Here is a 19,572-nt window from a genome sequence, read left to right as displayed (position 1 = left end):
CCATGTCGATCTCAAACCCAGTTCTTGATGCTGCCGCTGTAGTTGCTTCGCTTGTCAAAGTACCTGTCCCAGAGCATGACGCCGCCGTAGTTGGCCGCCTTCTGTGCCACCGGGAGCACCGCCCTGCGCAGCGTCGCCGGGGCCGTGTACCGCAATGATGAATCTCCGGTTGACCGTAAGTTTTGCAATATACGATCGACTGCTCCTCCCCTTTTCCTCCAGCTGCGCGGCTGCTCCTCTCCTTTTCCTCCATCTTCTTCCCCCCTTTTCCTCGTCCCTCGCTCCCGTCCGGTGCTCCGCTGTCCGGAGCACCCGCGCCGCTGCCGCCCCTTTTCCCTTTCCATCTTCTCCCCCCCTTTTCCTCCATCTTCCTCTCCATCCTGGATCTAGCGGGGGAGCCCCTCTCCCTTCCTCCCGGATCTAGCGGCGGGCGGAGCGGGGCGGCGGCGGAACTGGCGCGGCGGCGGCGGGGAGGCAGTGCGGCGGCGCCGGATCTGCGGCGGAGCGGCGCCCCCAGGCGGGGCGGCGGGAGGCTGGAGGCGCAGCGGGGCCGGCAGCCGGAGACGAGGCGGGACCGGCGGCGGGAGGCGGGAGGCGCGGCGGGGCCGGCGGCCGGAAGCGGGAGGCGCGGCAGGGCCGGCGCTCGCCCCCGGCGCCGGCGGTGGGTCGGCGGGAGGTGCAGATCCAGTTTTTTTTTTGCAAAAATTTTTCAACATTTTTTTGAATTCTTTTGATTTTTTCGGATGAATATTTTTTTAATGATACAAAAAAAATTCTTGAATTTTTTTCTGGTCTCTAATTTTTTTCTGCTCTCTTTTTTTGCTTGAAATTTTTTTTGTCTCCAAAATTTTTCGTAAAAAAAATTTCTCTCTCCAAAATTTCTCTTAAAAAAAATCCAAAATCGGAAAACGACAAAAAAAATTACTAAAAATGGAAAAAAAACGGTCGGGAGATCGACCGCACGGAATCCTCCGTGCGGTTGACCGTAAATTAACTGTGCCCGCCTTGCCCGCTCGCGGCCGCCTGCGGCGACGCCGGCACGCCAGACGTAGATCTTGGTGAACGGGTACGCGGCCGTCCACCTGTCCCACTCGGCGGCGCTGAACCCGCCGGCAGCGCAGCCCGGGTCGTCGTAGAACCTGACGTGGATGCGCTCGAAGATGCCCGTGTCGAGCGCCTCCTTGACGCGGCCGTCGGGGAACCGGCAGCGCGGCGTCGCCGTCAGGTGCAGCAGCTTGCCGTCGCCGGCGCGGATGTTGTGCTTGGCGAGCTGGAGGGCGAGGGTGCTGTAGTGCTCGGCGGGGGTGGCGTGCTCCAGGAACATGTCGACGCCGTCGAGCCAGGCGTCGCCGAAGAGGCGGCGGGTGTCGTTGAGGCTGCCGCCGAAGTAGGTGTTCCAGAGGTGGTCGAAGAGGGCGAGCGCCGACTGGTTGGTGGGCAGCGAGTAGCCGGCGCCGAAGCCGCCGATGGAGATGGAGACGGGGACGCCCAGGAACTGGCACCGCTTGATGGCGTCGCCCATGCCGGCGAGCGAGTGGCCGGAGAGGTCGAGGTCGTAGGTGCCTCTTCCGTAGGCGTCGAGGAAGGACATGATGACCATGCTGTAGAGGCCGGAGTCGCAGGCCTCGCGGAGGGAGCCCTCGTCCTTGTGCCGGCCCCAGAACACCGTCACCTGCCCGGTCTTCCCCTGCGCCGAGGCCGGGCCGGCGAGGAGGCTGCAGAGCTCCAGGACGGAGAGAAGCGCCGCGGCTACTACTACTGACGACGGTCTGCGGCGTGTGAACGCCATTGTTACCGCGATGAACTTTCCCCCCTTCTTGCTCCAGCCAGGCAAGGTAGGAGCAGCAAGTGTCTAGTGGTATATGGAAAGTTGAGTTAGAGCATGGTGTACCTATACAGAGACGGAATTGGCAAGAGACAAATTGCGGCCGCCATTGTTGACTGGTATAAGCGAAGCTTTCAGCTACCTTTCAACGTGACAGATGACGTATCAGCTCTTTTCAAGCAGTGATGGGCATGAGAGATTGGATGATGTGTTTGAACATGCAAGGAAAAAGGCATGAGATCGAGAGCTGACTGGCTCGAGCTGCGGCGTGCAGCATGTCACAGCCCTGAAAAAAAAAGAGGAAAAGAAAATGAAAATCCCCGCCGGGCCCTACCTGTCAGCCCCTCCTTCCCTCTCCTCCTCTGTTTTGCTCGCGCCGCGCGGCACGCGTCGCCACGCCGCCGGCGTCGATCCTCGTTCCACGCGTCGACGATCCTCGATCCGCGCGCGTCCTTATCCGTGCTGAGCCGCCCCCTCCCCTTATCCGCGCTCGCCCGGCTCCCGTTCCCCGCCTCAAACCCTAACCCTAGCCACCATTGCCGTCGCCGCAAGCTCTGCTCGCCGCCGCCGCCGTCGATTCACCGCCCTCGGTGAGTGCCGCCTCGATTCCGCGCACGGGGAGCTCCCCCTCGTCGTCTGTGACCCATTCCCCTCCTCACCCGGCCCTCTCTTCCTTCCTACAGGGCCCCCGACGAGCGCCGTCGCCGCGCCGCCGCCCCTGTCCGTCGCGCCGCCCGTTCGTCGCTGCTCCTCGCCCGCATCACCGCCGGTGAGGCTCGCCGCCGACCCCTCCACGCCGTGCGCGCACCCTCGGCCCGTCTCCAGCCCTGCCACGCCGGCGCCGCTTTGCGCCGCCGCCGGCGCCACGCGCGACGTGCGCGCGCGCGCCGCGCCGCGCGACGCCGTGGTCGCGCCCACGCGCGGGTCAAGGCGCGGGACTCGCCTTGACCCGGCCTGGGTGGGCGCTGGCCAGTGGGCCCCGCCTGTCGGCGCCTGGGCTGGCCGGCTGGGGGTGTACCTAGCGTTTTCTAGCGAGTTTGTTTAAGCAGCAACCTTGCAAAATGTGTAGAAATTCGTTCATAGCTCCAAAAATTATGAAACTTGTTGTGTTGGATTCCTCTAGCTGAGTTCTACTCAAGAAAAATATTGTTGTGCATGTTACTTTGTTGTAGATTTATCTATAGATTTATCTTGCAAAAGTGAGTTTATTGCTTGGTTATTGGTGTACTGCTTGAAAAATGCCAAACTAAATTTTGTTAGACTCCTTGTAAGGTGTAGTTTCCAGTAGTGCAACTTACTCATGTGTTTCCTTGCTGTTGATTAGGGTTTCATTTCGATTTCATGCTTGCTGTCCAAAATGTGGTTTAATATGGAACTTTTTGCAGGAAAGTGACAAAATGGCAAAACCAGTTTTGTTAGCTTTGTTTTCATGCCGAGTTTCTATGATAATTTTCTTGGATTTGTTTAGTTCAGTTTGTATGCCTTTCCTGATTTATCTTGCTTAGAGTAGCTGAAAATTGATCTATTTATGGTTACTTATAGGAAAATGTTTTTCCTGCAAAACCATTTTTCATGAGTTCTTTGCATTGTCCTCTGCATGCTCATTTATTTCCATGATTTATGCATGTGGTTAAGATCATTTCTTAATTCTTGCATCGCATTCATGCATTTTAGTGACCGAACCGTCGGAGAACGAACCCGTGGAGCCCGCCGAGTCCGTGGAGCCTGAACCCGGAGCCCCGTTCGTGGTCGAGTCGGAAGTTAACCCAGGCAAGCAGCTAAGCATATTCCTTGCACCTATTTAATCTGATTTAGTTTAGCTATCTCACCGGGTAATGTTGGGTGATATGTTATATTTGTATTGCATTCTTGTACCTAATTTCCTGCATTACCATTCCTTGAATTGTTATCCATACCGTTGTCACTTGTTAGTCAATGAACTACTTAATTTGACTAGATACTTAGCCCTGCTTAGATTACTTATAGTGCTTGCTAGAAAGGAATGGATTGGAGTATCACACTTACCTGTTTATCCTTGATCGCACTTGAGCCGGGGCAAGTATAAGTTGGTAGTATCGAGATCCGAGCGGAATGTTAGGGCCTAGAGAATGAAGTCACATGGGCATAGTCCGCTTGGATCGATTAAGGACCGAGTGGACGACGTCGGTTTTGAGCACTTTTCCGTGCTACCACATATCCAATATAATAGAACGGATAAGCCAAATACCTTCTTTGACTTGATCATTGGGGCCCGGTCCCAGATGCGTGGCCAACGGGCTATGTAGGGAGGCTTAGCAGGTCCCCGAGTGGAGCTATGTGTAGGAAAATTTAGAGATGTCCTCGGTGGAACTAAGTCTCCACGCGCAAGCTGGGCGTACCCTCAACGGTTGAGCCTTGTTGGGAACGGTTGACGCGAGTATCCCCTTATCCAACTCTGGCCGGTTGGGTGAGTCGCATGGTCCTCGCGCCGTGTGGGTAAAGTAGTACACCCTTGTAAGGTTATAATCAATTCGAATTGCCGCGCTCTCGGTTATGAGCAAGCTCTTTAACCCATGAACTCCTCATAGAATTTCGATTGTGATGGGAATGTTTCGTGTTACAGCTATGAACAGTTATAGTTTATATTACTCTCTAATCAACTAAAAGTGTTTGGGGTTGGGCAACATTAATCAATTCTGATAGGTGTTAGTGTAGAGAGCTAATGCTTATGCAATAATTACTTAACCTTAAAGCTTTTACTTGAGCCAATGCATGATCCTTGCTTATTTAATCGCGTAAGTCTTGCGAGTACCTTTTGTACTCAGGTTGCTTTCTAAACCTAGTTGCAGGTGAGCCTGAAGTGGTGTTCGGCCACTTCTACCCCGCTGATCCAAACGCGGGGGAGGAGTAGGTCGGGGTGACTGTAGTGATGTCCTTGAGCAAGGCATCATTACTTTAGTAAGTGCTTATCGTATCTGAGCTTCGTGAGAGTATGTAAATGCATAAACTTTACATTTATGTTTAATATGGCTTTCGTGAGCCCAAGGCTTGTAAGTGAAGTTTGAAACCCACCTATGTTGAACTTGTAATATTAAGCTGTGAACTCTGATTGTATAAAACTGCTCTTTGTGGATTTTTGGTGATGTATTCGATTGTAAACGGTATGTGCATATGCTGATTCTGGGCATATGTTGGAGCACATACCGGGACTACCGGATTTGATATTATTTTGGATGAATGACGTGTCGGTTATTCGTGTCTCTAGATGTGGGATAACACGTGTCACGCTCTCCGGCAAGCACGTGTTAACTCTCATCTGGATGATAATGACCGGCGGTTCGTTTAAAATAGTATCAAATTGGGCGGTTCTCACACAGCATACCACAGTAAACATGGAGGACAGCTGCCTCGATTGCTCCAAGGGCTGAATGCTACTGAGAGATGAAAGAGACATGAGATAAGGAAGAAATGAAGAAGGAAAAAAAATCTATTTTTGACCATCCAATTCTGGCCTCAGTTTGATTTTAGCTATCGAACTCCAAAACCGGATATCTTTGGCTATCCAACTATCAAAACCGTTCAAATTTGACCATCAGGCTGTTTTGGTGGGTGGTTTCAATTTTTTTATTTACAATTAAGTCCTTAAATCTTAAAATGATTATTACTTTTTACTCGTACCTCCGATTTAGGTCATTCTTGCGGTCATGCATTCGTAATGATGAGATTTATCTTTTAAAATATTATCCATTCTATTTTATAACTATTTGTTATATTATTCTTATATTGTTGTGTAAAAACAATAATATAAAAAAGTAAAACAAACCGTTACAAAATAATATAAACAATATTTTAAAAGACAAAGCTCATCGTTACGAAAGCATGACCTCGCGTATCTCCGATTTAAGTGATTCTTGTGGTCATACCTTCGTAACGATGAGCTTTATCTTTTAAAATATTATTTATATTAATTTGTAACTGTTTATTTTACTTTTCTTATATTGTTATTTTTACACAACAACATAAGAATAACATAACAAATAGTGATAAAATAGTATAAAAAATATTTTAAAAAATAAAGCTCACCGTTACAAACACGTGACCGCAGGAATGATCTAAATCGGAGGTACCTGCAAAAAGTAATAATCATTTTAAGATCTAAGGACTTAATTATAAATAAAAAAATTAAAACCACCCACCAAAACAGCCTGATGGTCAAATTTGAACGGTTTTGATGGTTGGATGACTAAAGATACCCGGTTTTGGAGTTCGATGGCCAAAACCAAACCGAGGTTAGAGTTGGATGGTCAAAAATGGATTTTTTCCAATGAAGAATGAGATCGACGGGCACCAGTACATGGCCCCCAACGTTAACAATGAAACTGCGAAAAGACATGTAGTCCACTGGTTACAAGAGATTCAGTAGCATCTCAGGTTCTGAGTTTGACTTTCTGCGGGAGTAAATATTCTCTCGTGGCAGTGAATATTTCAGGATTTAATAATGGTGTTGTGCGATGTTTTCGTTGACAGGGAGACACCTATGATGAGTTTGTCAATCTTAAGGATTTGCCAATCTCGTCTTTGAATGTGACCAAAACATGGGCCCGACCAATTATCCATTTTTTATTTTGTTTATTCCTGAAGACTTGTTGCACATGTCAACACCAAGTAATGAAGTTTGACCATTGAAATATTCAGGGAGTCACATATCTATAATGCAATATCAAACATATAATATTATTCTAAGTAAAAAAATATAATATATATTCTGGATATATCCACAACCATATAGTTGGTCAAAGACAACAATTATCGTATCTTACACCGCCTTGCATGGAGCAGTTGACCAGTCAACCGTTCTAGTGTGTTTTGACTAACATGCGTGGTAGTATCTATAGAGGCAGGCTGTGGCTATATATGCTGCCATGCGTCAGTACTAGGAAACTTTGACCGCTAATTACGGTGTCAAATAAAACCAGTTTATAAAACCAACTTCAGAACTCCTGTGCTAGGAACTCTGAAAAATCTAATGAGGCATTTGACCGCGTGATTAGAGAATAATTACTGTAGCATCACTGTAATCAATCATCGAATAATTACCGTCATTAGATTCATCGCGAAAAATTATACCCATTTCTGAAAAAGTTTTGCAAATAGACTTCATTTAGCACTCCATGCATGTGAGATTCCTTTCTTGGCTTGTGTGCACTAGGAACCTGTGACATCCGGCCCAGGGCTTAATAGGATTAATAGGATACTCATACCAACAAGTTGTAACTTTTTAAAGGTAGCCGGTCTCGAAAGAACTCCAAAGTTAAACATGCTTGGCCTGGAGCAATTTCAGGATGGGTGACCGACCGGAAAGTACTTCCCGGTTGCGTGTCGGTCTCTTAAGGGGGTGAGTATGTGACACCCCAGCCCAGGACTTAATAGAATTAATAGGATACTCATACTAACAAGTTGCAACTTCTTTTTCGGAAGCCGGTCTCGAAAAGCGTGCTTGGCCTAGAGCAATTTCGGGATGGGTGACCGACCGGGAAGTACTTTCCGGGTGCGCACGAGTGAGAACAAAGTGTGTAGAAAAGACTGGTGTCCCTCTGTGAGGGCAGTCTATGTCCTAAAAAGCTACCAGATGTAAGTGGGCACGGGTTCGGGGAGGCGGGATGTTACAAAAACCCCTAGTGCGAACCAAAAAGGCCAATAATTCATCAGCGTGTATACGAAGCAAGTGGTGAATATGATTGCTGTCAAAATGTGAAAAAAGGTCATGTATAGAATTATATTACAGTTGTATAGCATAGGAAATCTTCAATCAGCTAACATCACAACTACATATTTATTTCATTTAATAGTATGCAAGTGACATTTTATCAAGTCATCATATACATAAGTCAATTTTTGTCTCACTACTACAGAAACGGTTTGTAGGGGCGGGTAGGATAGTATTTTTAGGGGCGGGTGTGATACCCACCCCTGTCTCTCGCTGCTACAAATCGAGATTTCTAGGGGCGAGCCCTTTACCTGCCCCTGTAAATAAGTTTTCAGGGGCGGGTCAAGGCTTCAGCCACCCTTAAAAAGGATTTTCAGGGGCGGGCGATGTCTTGACCCGCCCCTGAAAATGAGTTTTCCAGGGTTGGCTTGTACCTTTAGCCGCCCCTGAAAATCCTTTTCCAGGGGCGGCTTGTGGCACAATCCGCCCCTGGAAATTGGTTCCCGCCCCATCCTTTTTTTCAAATTTGTTTCCCGCCAATTTTTACCAAATATGTTTCCCACTTCTAGTTCGCGTGAATTTTCACATATCAAGCTAGCGTGCAATTGAGGATTTTCTTATCGATGATGCTTAAATATAACTAGTTACAAATTTGAAACAAAATTATAAAGAAAGTATCAGTACAGTGTATCATTAGACTACATACATTCATCATGAAATTGCACATAAAATTAATTGCATAGTTTTGTCCTATTTCTTATGACTAATGCTACTATAGCCGGCTCGGAGTTGCTGATTGTCCCACTGACGGAGGCTTCAAAATATATTGACAGTTCATGCTCCGGGTGAACAAAATATCCATCTATATAGACCACTTCATGCAATATGAAACGACATAAATCATCGACTACATTGAGAAGTTGTCGCTCATGCAGTGGACCTTGTTGTTTTTTCTGTGGAGCCTGCAAATAAAACATCCATTAGATGCAAGCAGAATAATATGCAATTATGCTTCTATTTCTAGCAAAATATAGACCCTTACACGTTGGAGCTTCCTCATGTGCTCGCACATGTAGTATCCACAGTACACAGAACCTGCAGGTTGTTTGTGGCATGGAAAGTGTGTGCGTATCACCATTTCTTCTTGTTTATCTGGGGGATGAATTCCACCTTTAAAAATGTAGTGCTTGTAAGCCCTGTTAGTTTATAGAAAAAATAAATAAAAATTTATTTATATATGGAATATTTAGTATGATGTCCAATATGATATATGAAAAAATAAATGTAGAGGATAGGAATTTTGCTAATATTTTTAGGATGGATAGGAATTCTGCGTATGTTTTTTTCTCAAAATCAGCAGAGTCAAATACAAGCATTTTTCCGAGCTTCGGCTGTAACATAATTGCAATCCAGTGATTTCTGCAAAAATATCATATATGTATTTAGTCGAAGCAAGTGCATATTATAACAAATGATTGAAATTATACATACCAGAAATGGTATGGTGCCCATATGACATCTATGTCCTGCCACCGTTGCATCTGAAGCGATATGTATGCACCAACTTTCCTTACGATATCTTTGTGTAATTCTCTTCGCTTTTCAGCTTTTGCTTTGCGCGTTGAACACTTGTTCAGCTCATCGTGGTCGTCCTTCCACAATATTGGCCCGTAATGCCTCGACTCACAAATAGCGAACGGGTCAAGGAACGCAACCTTACGATTTATAGCATCCGCTTGTCATTGTTGCATCCTGTAGAATGAAATGTCCCAACTAAATAGATATGTATGCATATATAATTATAGGTCATTGCATATAAGGTATCAGTTTGGATGCAACACTTACATGCACCAGAGTCTGACCATTTCTATGTTGAGTTATTTAAGGGAATGTGAGAGCAATTTAAGCCTTCAAATTAACCCAAAAACTTAGAAAAACCATAGAGTTAGCATCTACTTACCTCCTAGAGCCCCCAACTCCAAGGAAATCAAGTTCAAAACCTTCCCTCTTATATTTTTGATTTATGGTATTTTCGGACAGCACCTCCCCGAGAAGAGAGAGTTCTGTCGCGAGGAAGAAGAAGGTCACTCGCCTAGATATTTATGATTTTTTTCAGGGGTGGATGACCCCACAAGCCGCCCCTAGAAACATATTTCCAGGGGCGGCTGAAGCCATCAGCCGCCCCTAAAAATGGGGCTCATTTTCAGGGGCGGCTACTAGCACCAGCCGCCCCTGGAAATTAGATCTTTAGGGGTGGCTTATGCCATCAGCAGCTCCTGAAAATAAGACCCATTTTCACCTAAAGATATGTATCTAGGGGCGGGTCAACTGCTACAGTACCCCGCTCCTTTTGTAGGAGCGGGGTACATTTACACCCGCCCCTGAAAAAAAAGAGGTGTTGCTGAAAATTATTTCTGTAGTAGTGTCTTGGTCGCATCACCTATATTAGAAGCGAAATCCAAAAATAAATTTGAAGAAACTGCAAGTATTGTTTATTGCATCGACAGATCGAACAGTCCCGCATTATTTTTATTTACTTTTGCTTTGAACGAGATTGTTTGATTGGTTTCTCTTGTCCTAGTAGCAGCTCCAGCAACGGTCAGGAGTCAACACAGTTGAGAATCGGCATAGAGTCGGAAAATAAGCTGAATTTGGTGCATTAGTACTACTGTAGATATTATTCATTTATTATTGATACAGTACGGCATCAAACAGCAGAGCTATATATCTGCATGATGGATGGATGAATTAGTTACACCCTACATCAATATGGGCACCAGCACTCCAAGTGTTGTAAAGTAAAAGTGAGATGGAAAGTGATTGGTGAAAAGTGATGTTTTCCATTGAAAGGGGAAATATCCCAGCTTATATGCATGCCAAGGCCAACCCCAAAAGGACACACCCCTTCGGTTGGCCATATGGGTGATTAGCAACGGTCAATGATGTCATTAACCACTAATTATAATAATTAAAAAAAATTGATCGCTAATTCCATTTTTTTCCATAACACTCTACCTTGATCAATTTGTTCTTGTGATCTTGGAAACAATAGAATAACTCCTTGAAAAATCCTATGAGAAAAATCAAGAGATGCATGTATATGTCATGAGAAAAACTCCTCAATAACCCTTTTGGGAAAATAGAAAAAATGTTGATATGACATATATGATTGCTTGATAACATATTGTGTCGATTCCGGAAATGGCCGACTGATAATCTACTCGATTGCATGTTTATCATGCGTCAGATTGGATATGGTTTACCATTCAATGACTCAAGGGTTTAGACTGGTTCGAGCCGGAAATGCCCTACGTCTTTTTTCATAAGCATCCTTAGCCCGAGCTTTCTCCTCAACATCAAGATATGCTATCAGGTTTTTAACTGATATTTCATGTCTCTTGTATTTCAAAGTAGTGGCGAAATTCCTCCATGAGGAAGGTAACTTGGCAATTATGCACCAGCCACAAACTTGTCAGGCAAAGAACACTTCAGGAGTTCGAGCTCTTTGACAAGAACCTGTACCTCATGAGCCTGTTCTACAATAGAACAGTTGTTCACTATCCTGAAGTCATGAAAGCTCTATATGGTATACAGTTCACTGCCCGTATCGGTTGCATCATACTTAGCAATCGGAGCATCCCACAACTCTTTTGCATATGTTATGTGCATGTACGTATCAACCAGACGATCATGCAGAACAACACTTATCACGCATCTCATGAAGTGATTATTGGCATCCTAAACTTTCTCCTCTACTCAGGAGAATGATCACCTACAGGAATACCAAGTCTTGCTTCCCATACATGCAGCACAGTAAGCCAGAGACGACACTTGACTTGCCATCTCTTAAAGTGCACAACAGTAAACTTGCCTGGCCTCAGTGCATCAGCAAAACCAGTCATAGTAAAATCAACAGATTGCCTATTATAAGATTTTTGGATTGATGAATAATTAGGCAATTGTATGATTAAATCTCGAAATAAATAAATCATGAACATGACTAGAACTACTATGAACAGCTCTATCATACTAGTAGCAAGACACAACAGAACCGTAATCTCAGAAAACATGATTAAGAAACGGATCGAAAAACAGTGTATGTACTGAGTCTTGGCCTTCGGGAATACGAATGGCGTTGACGGGACAAAGACGGTCCTGCGAACGGAGTGCAGCAAATGACGTCATAGACGATGATACACCGCAGCACCAGACTTGGACGGAGGACGAGCCGTGACGAAGATCTTTAAACAATTGCGCCGGGCGCTTCCCAAAAACCTTATTCGCCTTCTCCCAATGCAGGATACCAAAGGCGAGAGGTTCCAGAGACCTGCAACGAGAATAGGCAAAACCCTAACTCGGATTAGATTGATTTTGGTGAAGGCCGATAGGAGAGCCCACAACCTCCCATTGTGATCAGATCCGTAATCAGATTAGAAAACTGATTAGTTCTTCCATATCTCATAAACTTATCGGCCAAGCAACCAAAAAATAAAAACAGCAAAAGGAAGTCACGCCCCTGCAAGACGAGGCGAGCGCGCGTGTGGAGCTTCTTTTCTCTCCCACACATAGCTTGGAGAGACAAGAATAGCTTCATCACTATTTAAGTTAGCTATTCTCACCTTCCACAAGCAAGCAAAGTGGGACTAAAGGTTTACACCACTAGCTCCCTCATGCACACACATATGCACTTTTGACATTTATTTGGAATTTCTGAAATTCATAATAGGCTATAGTTACTTATGTTCCTACAATTTAGATATAAATTCCAACAATAAGCTCTAGTTACTTATGTTCCTACAATTTAGATATAAATTTTGCATTCTAACATGTCGAATGCCAAATGTTAACAACAAATATAGAATTAATGAGCAATTATCTTCCTGATCATAAAAAAGAACAGAGATGCATGGTATCCCATTCCAACAGCATTTCACTGTTAATATATTTCCATACACATTTTTCTTATTTCTTATCTTACATACATCTTCGGATCTTCCAACATCTGAGTGAAGCAACCAACATGTCCACAAGTAATCTGATGCCAACGCTGGTTTCGTCCAAGCTATTAACTCTGCCTCCTACAATAAAGCTCAAGACTATGTATTAGTTAATTAAGCTACATATGAAGTATCTCTCCATGTATATGCCAATGTTGTAAATTATCTGTCTATTCATAGTTTCATACTTAATTACTGTGGAACATGATGATCTAAGTTATCGAGAAGAATGTTACACATATTGTATATTTCACCTGATGTTTACCTAATATGATTGTATCAATAACTCAATAAAATATCCGTTTGTACTATTCCTTCACGACGACACACAACAAATGTAATCTCGAAGCACAGCGCGCGCGCCAACCACTAGGATAGAATACGCTACCCCGTTATCTCCTTTATCACAAGTGCGGGACGGTTGGGATGGCCCTCCTTTATCTCAAGTGTGGGACGGTTGGGATGCAGCGCCGCCGCTGCCTCCTCCGCTTCCTTGTACGTGGCAGCAGTGGCATCCTCCCATACAATATGTGCGCTGACATTCTGAAGCGAGGCAAAGTGCTGCAAGACGAGGCTGCCGCAATCGCCGTCGTCCTCGATCAATTCCTGCCCGTCGACTAGGAACTCAAGCTGCTGGAAGCTTGGCATCAGGGTCGGCGCAACGCCCACTTTGCCGCTCCAGGCGTCCTTCCTGTCGAAGCCCAAGAGCATGGAAGCACGCACAGACCTCATACAAAACGTGACCGCGCCGGAGTCGCCCTTTGGCTGGAGCCGGAGCTTTGTATACTCCACTCTGCACCGTGTCAGCTGCGGGAAGAAGCAGTCATCAGCACCATCGGCGGCATCGTCAGTACTAGCAGTAGGATTCAATACCACTTGTGTAGCGGAGTGTGCATGCAGCCAGAGGTCACGGAGCTGGGGCAACCCGCCGAGGGTTCTCATGTCCTGCTCGTTCAAACAATCCACAAACAGGTACAGGTGGGAGAGGTTGGGAAGACACGGGGGGTTGATGCACAAGGATGGGAACCGAGAGAATCTTGTCCATCGTAGAAACAGTCGGCGGAGGCAGCGTGGGAGGTGGAAGCCCGCTGCTTCCCAGGTCCCTGTATCCGCAGCAACTGGACCATAGCCGTCGTGCAGCAGTGACAGGTGCTCCAACCTTTGGAGATTCCGCATGGACTCAACCAGATCCATCACTACTCCTCTCCCATCTGCCGACAGAGAAGGCATGCCAAGGTGGAGCACCCTGAGTTCACTGAGGCCGCCCAGCTCCTTCAGAAATCGCATCCATGGCTCTTCCTCACCTCTGTACACTATCTCGAGCTCCTGTAGGGATGTCAGCTTCGCAATCCCATCTGGAACTCTTTGAGTCAGGCGTCTAATTCGCAGGCACAACAACTGTGTTAGAGAGCCCACGCTTGTCAAAGGTTCGTCATCCACATCCAGTGTCTGCAAAAACATCAGACCTGGTATTTCTTTTGGGAGCTTAGCATGCCCACTTAGCCGAAGGTACCTCAAATGAACCAATTTCTGGAGAGGCTCCAGATACCATAAGAAATGAATGACCTCACTTGCTGCATGTTCATGTGGGGCTCCAAGGTCCTAGTACTATTATTTTGGAGGGCTAACCTGCGAAATGATCTGCCTTGTGTTACTGTCGATGACGATAAGGCGCCGGCCCCTCCATTGTTCCGGTCCAGCAATATAGTGACGAAGTTCTCCTCAGACGAAATGGAACGGATGAGATCGACTACCATATCATGAACCTTACAACCACATAACACCATGTCATACCAATAATCCCACTCCTCTACCAGTTGGATCAGGCTTCTATTTACCAGCTCGTTGAAGTATCCCTCCCCAATCTCAAATGAGGATATCCCTTGTTTCTCCTGAACAAAACCTTCGGCTATCCACATCCATATCAGAGGGCCTTTCTCAATGAAATAGTCTTCTGGGAACACACTTAGATGCAGCAAGCATGTTCTTAGATGAGGAGGCAGATCGTAGTAGCTAAAAGATAGTATCTTCATAGTGTTCTCTACTTGCCGGTTTCCTTTACTACTATAACCAATAGAGTGATGCACCTCCAACCATTCTTCCCTAGGTTTACCCACCAATAGGCTAGCCATTGTGATGATAGCTAAAGGTATGCCACCACACTTCCTTATAATTGTATCACACACACCATCCGGTTGATGATCAAAAGATTTGCTTTCAGCACCAAATATCCTTGCAAAGAATATCATCTGACAGTGGTTGTAGCTCGTAAACCTCACCAGCTTCTCTGGCAACTTCATGTTTACGAGTAGTTATGATTATTCTACTTCCTATATTGTTCTCAACAAGAGCTAATTTGATTGTTTCCCAAGTCTCTACCTCCCATACATCGTCAATAACAATGAAGTACCTGCTCCATCATAAAGGAGAAGACATAAGCTGCCAAAACTACCTAGAGCATCTATAAAAGCAAGAAGTATGCGGAGACAAATTAAAAAGTCCAAAAACTGATTACTTTCTACTTCTTTCTTATCAAACGTTACATCCTTAGTGGGTAGGGATGCAAGTGGATATTCATTGGTGTTTTTGGATTTCTCATTCTAGTTCATTTTTTCTCCCAAAATAATTACATAACATGCCATTCTAGTTTATTTTATCAAGTTTTGGGTTGACCCAAAAAAGGTGGGACTTGCATCCCTATTAGTGGGTTATCATGTGATGTAAGCAGCAACTTGATGAGCATGGACATGTGGAAAATATGATGACTTTTTATTTCTCTAATAAATAGTAAACAATGTGCATAAGCTCTCTGAATTTGATAGTTCTGTAAATTATGCAAATAATAAAATTCAATCTTACTATTACTAATTGGAGACTCCTTTTGAAGCTCCCATATAAAGCTACCTAGGATCCTAAGTGGATACTTTAGAAAAAGAAAAAAATCATAAAAATTCTCACAAAAATTAGAAACATCAAACCATTAATCTAATAGCCTATAATCATGGTGGATCATAATAGCCATTGGATATACTATATTGTCTAGAAAATTACCCACCTCTGCTATTATGAAAATAGTCAAAGTAACCCCTAAGTTTGTATATAAATTACCTGATTTTATCTTTGTGAAAATAATTATGAATAATCATTTAATCTTCATCAAAATTACTGGGGCGTGCAATTAGAAACTAATAACAAGTAAAACCGACATGCTCACAAAGGACATTGTTAATCTTTCTTATGGGAGATAAATAAATCTTAAATTCAAAAAATAAAAACAAAATATATATGACCTATAAATATGATGATAATTATATAATTCCCATTTTATAATTTGATGGAAGTAATAATCTTGTGAGTTATTTGGTTGTTAGTTAATGTTAGCCTATTGTTGTACAAGGAATTTTGCATTGGAAATAGAAGATAATATTTACATATATTAGTTCGGAATATAAAAAAATCAATTTAGATATATGACTAAACTTATTTAAAAATATTTAAGAATACAAAATTAAGGCAAGGGCACGCAAGCCCAGGAGGAATCAAGGCCGGCGAGAGGCAGGTTGCTGATTCTTTTCTTCTCACATTTTTTTATTCCCTGCTGTCTTGCTGTAGCTAATTAATTAGTGCTTGTTATCACTAATGTCTACAGGTGTTTTGCATGCCTAGTTAATTATCTTTTGTTCTTGCTAACTTGTGCTAGTCTTCGCATGCTTAATTGACTTGTGTTATTTAGCTATATCTTTTAGTCTTTGCATGCTTTATTGATCGAGGTTGATTAGTGCAAGAGGTTGATTAGTGCAAGTCCTTTTTGGTGAGACTCATGATTAGCTTTTTGGATGAGCTTTGTTTTTGCTTGATTTCGAGCGTTGCTAACATTATGGTTGAATCGTTGCATACTCTTTGAAGTTAGGTCTTGTGCGAGTGTGTTTTGAAAAGCTTTTGCGGGCACTTGCTATTCGTCGCTTCTGTTTTGTGTTGTGCATGTAGATAGCTTTTTGCGTGCTTCCGCTTTGCGTCAAGCTTTTCCTAACCGTTCCTAGGGTCAGCTCGTCACGAGTTGGCTTGTGTTACCTTAGCGGTTAGAAGAGAGGTGTGTCGGGTTGAATTCGGGACATAGGCCTTGTTCTCTCGGAGAATTTTTTAAAGGCTCTCATTCGCCCCCCCCCCCCTCTGGTCACCTGTCCGGTCCTTCAAATTGGCAGCACAGGTTGATGGAGTAGTTTCATAAAAAAGCACAAACTTAAAAAAAATTCAAGGCAATAATTCCTTTCAAAATTCAATCCTGTAAGCAAGTGGGAAGTAGGACGTACTAATTTATTTCTCTCTTTATGCAACAATAGAACAAAATCTATATCACTTAAGTGAAGTAGGCGCACGACTCTTTCTTGATTAGAAAAATAAAAATCATCCATTGCTGGAGTTATGAAACTCACCTCTTCTCTCCTAGGAATAATTCTCGGAGTTTGTCAAGGAGTTGCCTCTCATCCAGCATATCTAAATTGCAATGCATGTATCCTTGCTTGTGAAGGTCGATTAATATGTCCTTGACAATCTTCTTCAAGTCAGGATTGCGGCCAACTGGAACAAAAGCGGTGCAATCGAATTGCCCCTTAAGCTTATCATACACTGCTTTGGCAAGCGTCGTCTTGCCTAGTCCTCCAAATCCAACAACAGATACAATCTTTTTCTGTGTAGACGGGGCAGCTCCCTTTGTCAACCTCGTGACTAGTTCTTCACTTGACTCATCCATGCCAACAAGGTTAGCCGCCTCCGTGTATAGAGATGCTATGCGAGGGTCAACCATGGTTTTGGGAGGAATAATAGCATCGACCTTGTACCTGTCGAGGAAACAATGTAATTCCAAAACCAATAAGGTAAGAGGAAATTTCGTGGGGAGGGGGGGATCAAGTGCGTTTATGTTCGAGGTCGATAAGATCCTGACCTATCACGTCGCTCGGCAACCTCCTTGACACGCTCCTTGATGTCATTGATCTCTTGGGCAATCTCATGCCGAGTGGTGGCCTTGGTGACAATACCCATCATCTTCTTGATGAACCTCTTGGCACCCCTTTTGCTGGGGGGCTCAGGGCCGTGGACGCGCACGAGGAAGGCATCAATGATGTCCTCCATGTCGTAGGACAACTCCCTAACATCGCGCTCCCAGATCCTGACCTGCTCTTTGAGCTGCTCTGGCGGCACCTCGCCGACAGTGCAGAGAGCAGCCCGCATGCTCTCGAGCTCCCTTGAGAGAAACTCGATGTTCTTCTTGGTGCCCTTCTGCAGGTTGTACTCATCCAGGAGCAGTTGGCCGAGCTTGGGAAGCAGGGTGCCCAGTGCACCCGTCGCGAACTCCATGGCACGTCGGGCAGGTTGCTTCGTGGCGTCGCGCGCCCGGGTGGGGGCAACCAATCGCGAAAGGGGCCCACGCACCGTTCTTCTTCAAGCTCGAGCTCACGACGTTGGTTGGCGCCGGGGTTAGGGGGGCTGCCTGGGGGATGTGACGTCGGCCGGACTTAGAAAGTGAAGTTGAGGGAGGCAGGGAAGATCGGCGGTGGCGGCGTGCGGGTTACGGGGCGGTGGTGGGCGGCGGCAGGGACACCGCCGGCCAACAACCGGTGGGCCAGGGACTGGGGAGGGGTGCGGGAGCCGGACAGTAGGTGGGGGCAAGCCCGCCACTGGAGAGCAGGAAAATGGCCGGCGGGGGAAGCTCCTTCGGCTATTGCTCCCCTCGCAGTCACGCATGCAAGGAATAGCCCGGTTGAGGATGACCTCGATCAATCCGTGTGGAGCTCTGCCGCATGCGTTTATTTTTATCCTTTGTCAGGAACAACGAGAGCACCGTTCGTGGAGCAACGGGTCGTATCACGTGCAGTCACGCAGGTAGCCTCGATCAGATGCATCTGTTTGTTACTTTGTTTTTTTCGTTTGCCTTGGCCCGTCAAACCCGGACCCTGTCCTCCATTTGTGCACATTTTTTTCGTGATATATAATCCCTCCTAAAGAATGTCATTTTGTAGCGACACGGTTTCCAAAAGTTTAATTTTAGCTTCTTATTTTCATAAAAATATTTATCATAAAATTATATATTTTTATTTTTATAAAAGTATTTTTTTTAAATAAATCTATTAATATGATTTTGTACTTTAAAGTTATTTATAATTTATGCTATGGAAGAGTCAACCAGGGAAGAAAGGGAGGGGAGGGGACGGCGTTGTAGAGGGAGGAGGGGACGAGGGCACGGAGCTGCGGAGAGGGGAGGAGGCACCGCTGCAGGGAGGGATAAGTGAAGGAGAGAACGCGACAGTACGCTGCAGGGAGGGAAGAAAGGAGCAGCAATGACATCAATCAGGATGGGGAAAGATGAGATAGGAGTGGGAAGTTGCAGATGAGGACATTTTAGTTTAAAATAGTGTAAAATTATAATGGCATCCGTATAGTTTCTTGACACGCTTTAATTAATCTTTTTATTTATCTTTTGTCAGGACTCCTGACTCACTAACGACGAGAGCACCGTCCGTCGAGCAACGGGCCGTGTCACGTGCAGTCACGCAGGTGGCCTCGTTAAACCCGCCTCTTGTCCTTCATTTGCGCTACTCTTTCTGAACTTTGCTATGGCTTTATCGGCCAGATTCTCATACAGTAAGAGCAAGTTTAATAAATTTGTCTTATAGATAAGCCATATCTCTCGGAGCCAAACCTATTAGACTAAACATATAACAGCATGACTCTTCACTATTCCAACATATTAATATATTTAAATAGAACCGACTTGTCAGATTCTTTTTCAATTATTTAGCCACCTAATGTTATCTTCTTTCTTCCTGAGCCTCCTCGGTCCTGACAGGGATAGGACTAGGAGCAGCGGCACCTCCACAGTTCATCCTGGGCATAATTAACCAAAAACTAAAAATCAAATCGAAATGCTCGAAAATTTGAAAGGAACTTAATCGCGTGATGTCACCTAGAAGGGGTGAATAGGCGTTTAAAACAAATCCTGCAGATTAAAACACTTAACACAAATGTCAGCTACCAACCGGTCAGACCTGTCGGACAGACCGGTCAGA

At 45.0% G+C, this 19,572-nt stretch overlaps 2 pseudogenes; both read right to left on the bottom strand.

The window, feature by feature from the left end:
* Window positions 1–990: 990 nt before the first annotated feature.
* Window positions 991–1,908, bottom strand: LOC120713513 (annotated as a pseudogene).
* A 10,984-nt stretch (window positions 1,909–12,892) lies between these two features.
* On the bottom strand, window positions 12,893–18,212 carry LOC120713512 (annotated as a pseudogene).
* Between the last annotated feature and the right edge of the window lie 1,360 nt (window positions 18,213–19,572).

This window comes from Panicum virgatum, chromosome 6K (genome assembly GCF_016808335.1).
Source record: "Panicum virgatum strain AP13 chromosome 6K, P.virgatum_v5, whole genome shotgun sequence".
NCBI lineage: Eukaryota > Viridiplantae > Streptophyta > Magnoliopsida > Poales > Poaceae > Panicum > Panicum virgatum.
The sequence above is the reverse complement of the archived record's forward strand: the minus strand, read 5'-3'. Positions and strand labels throughout refer to the sequence as shown.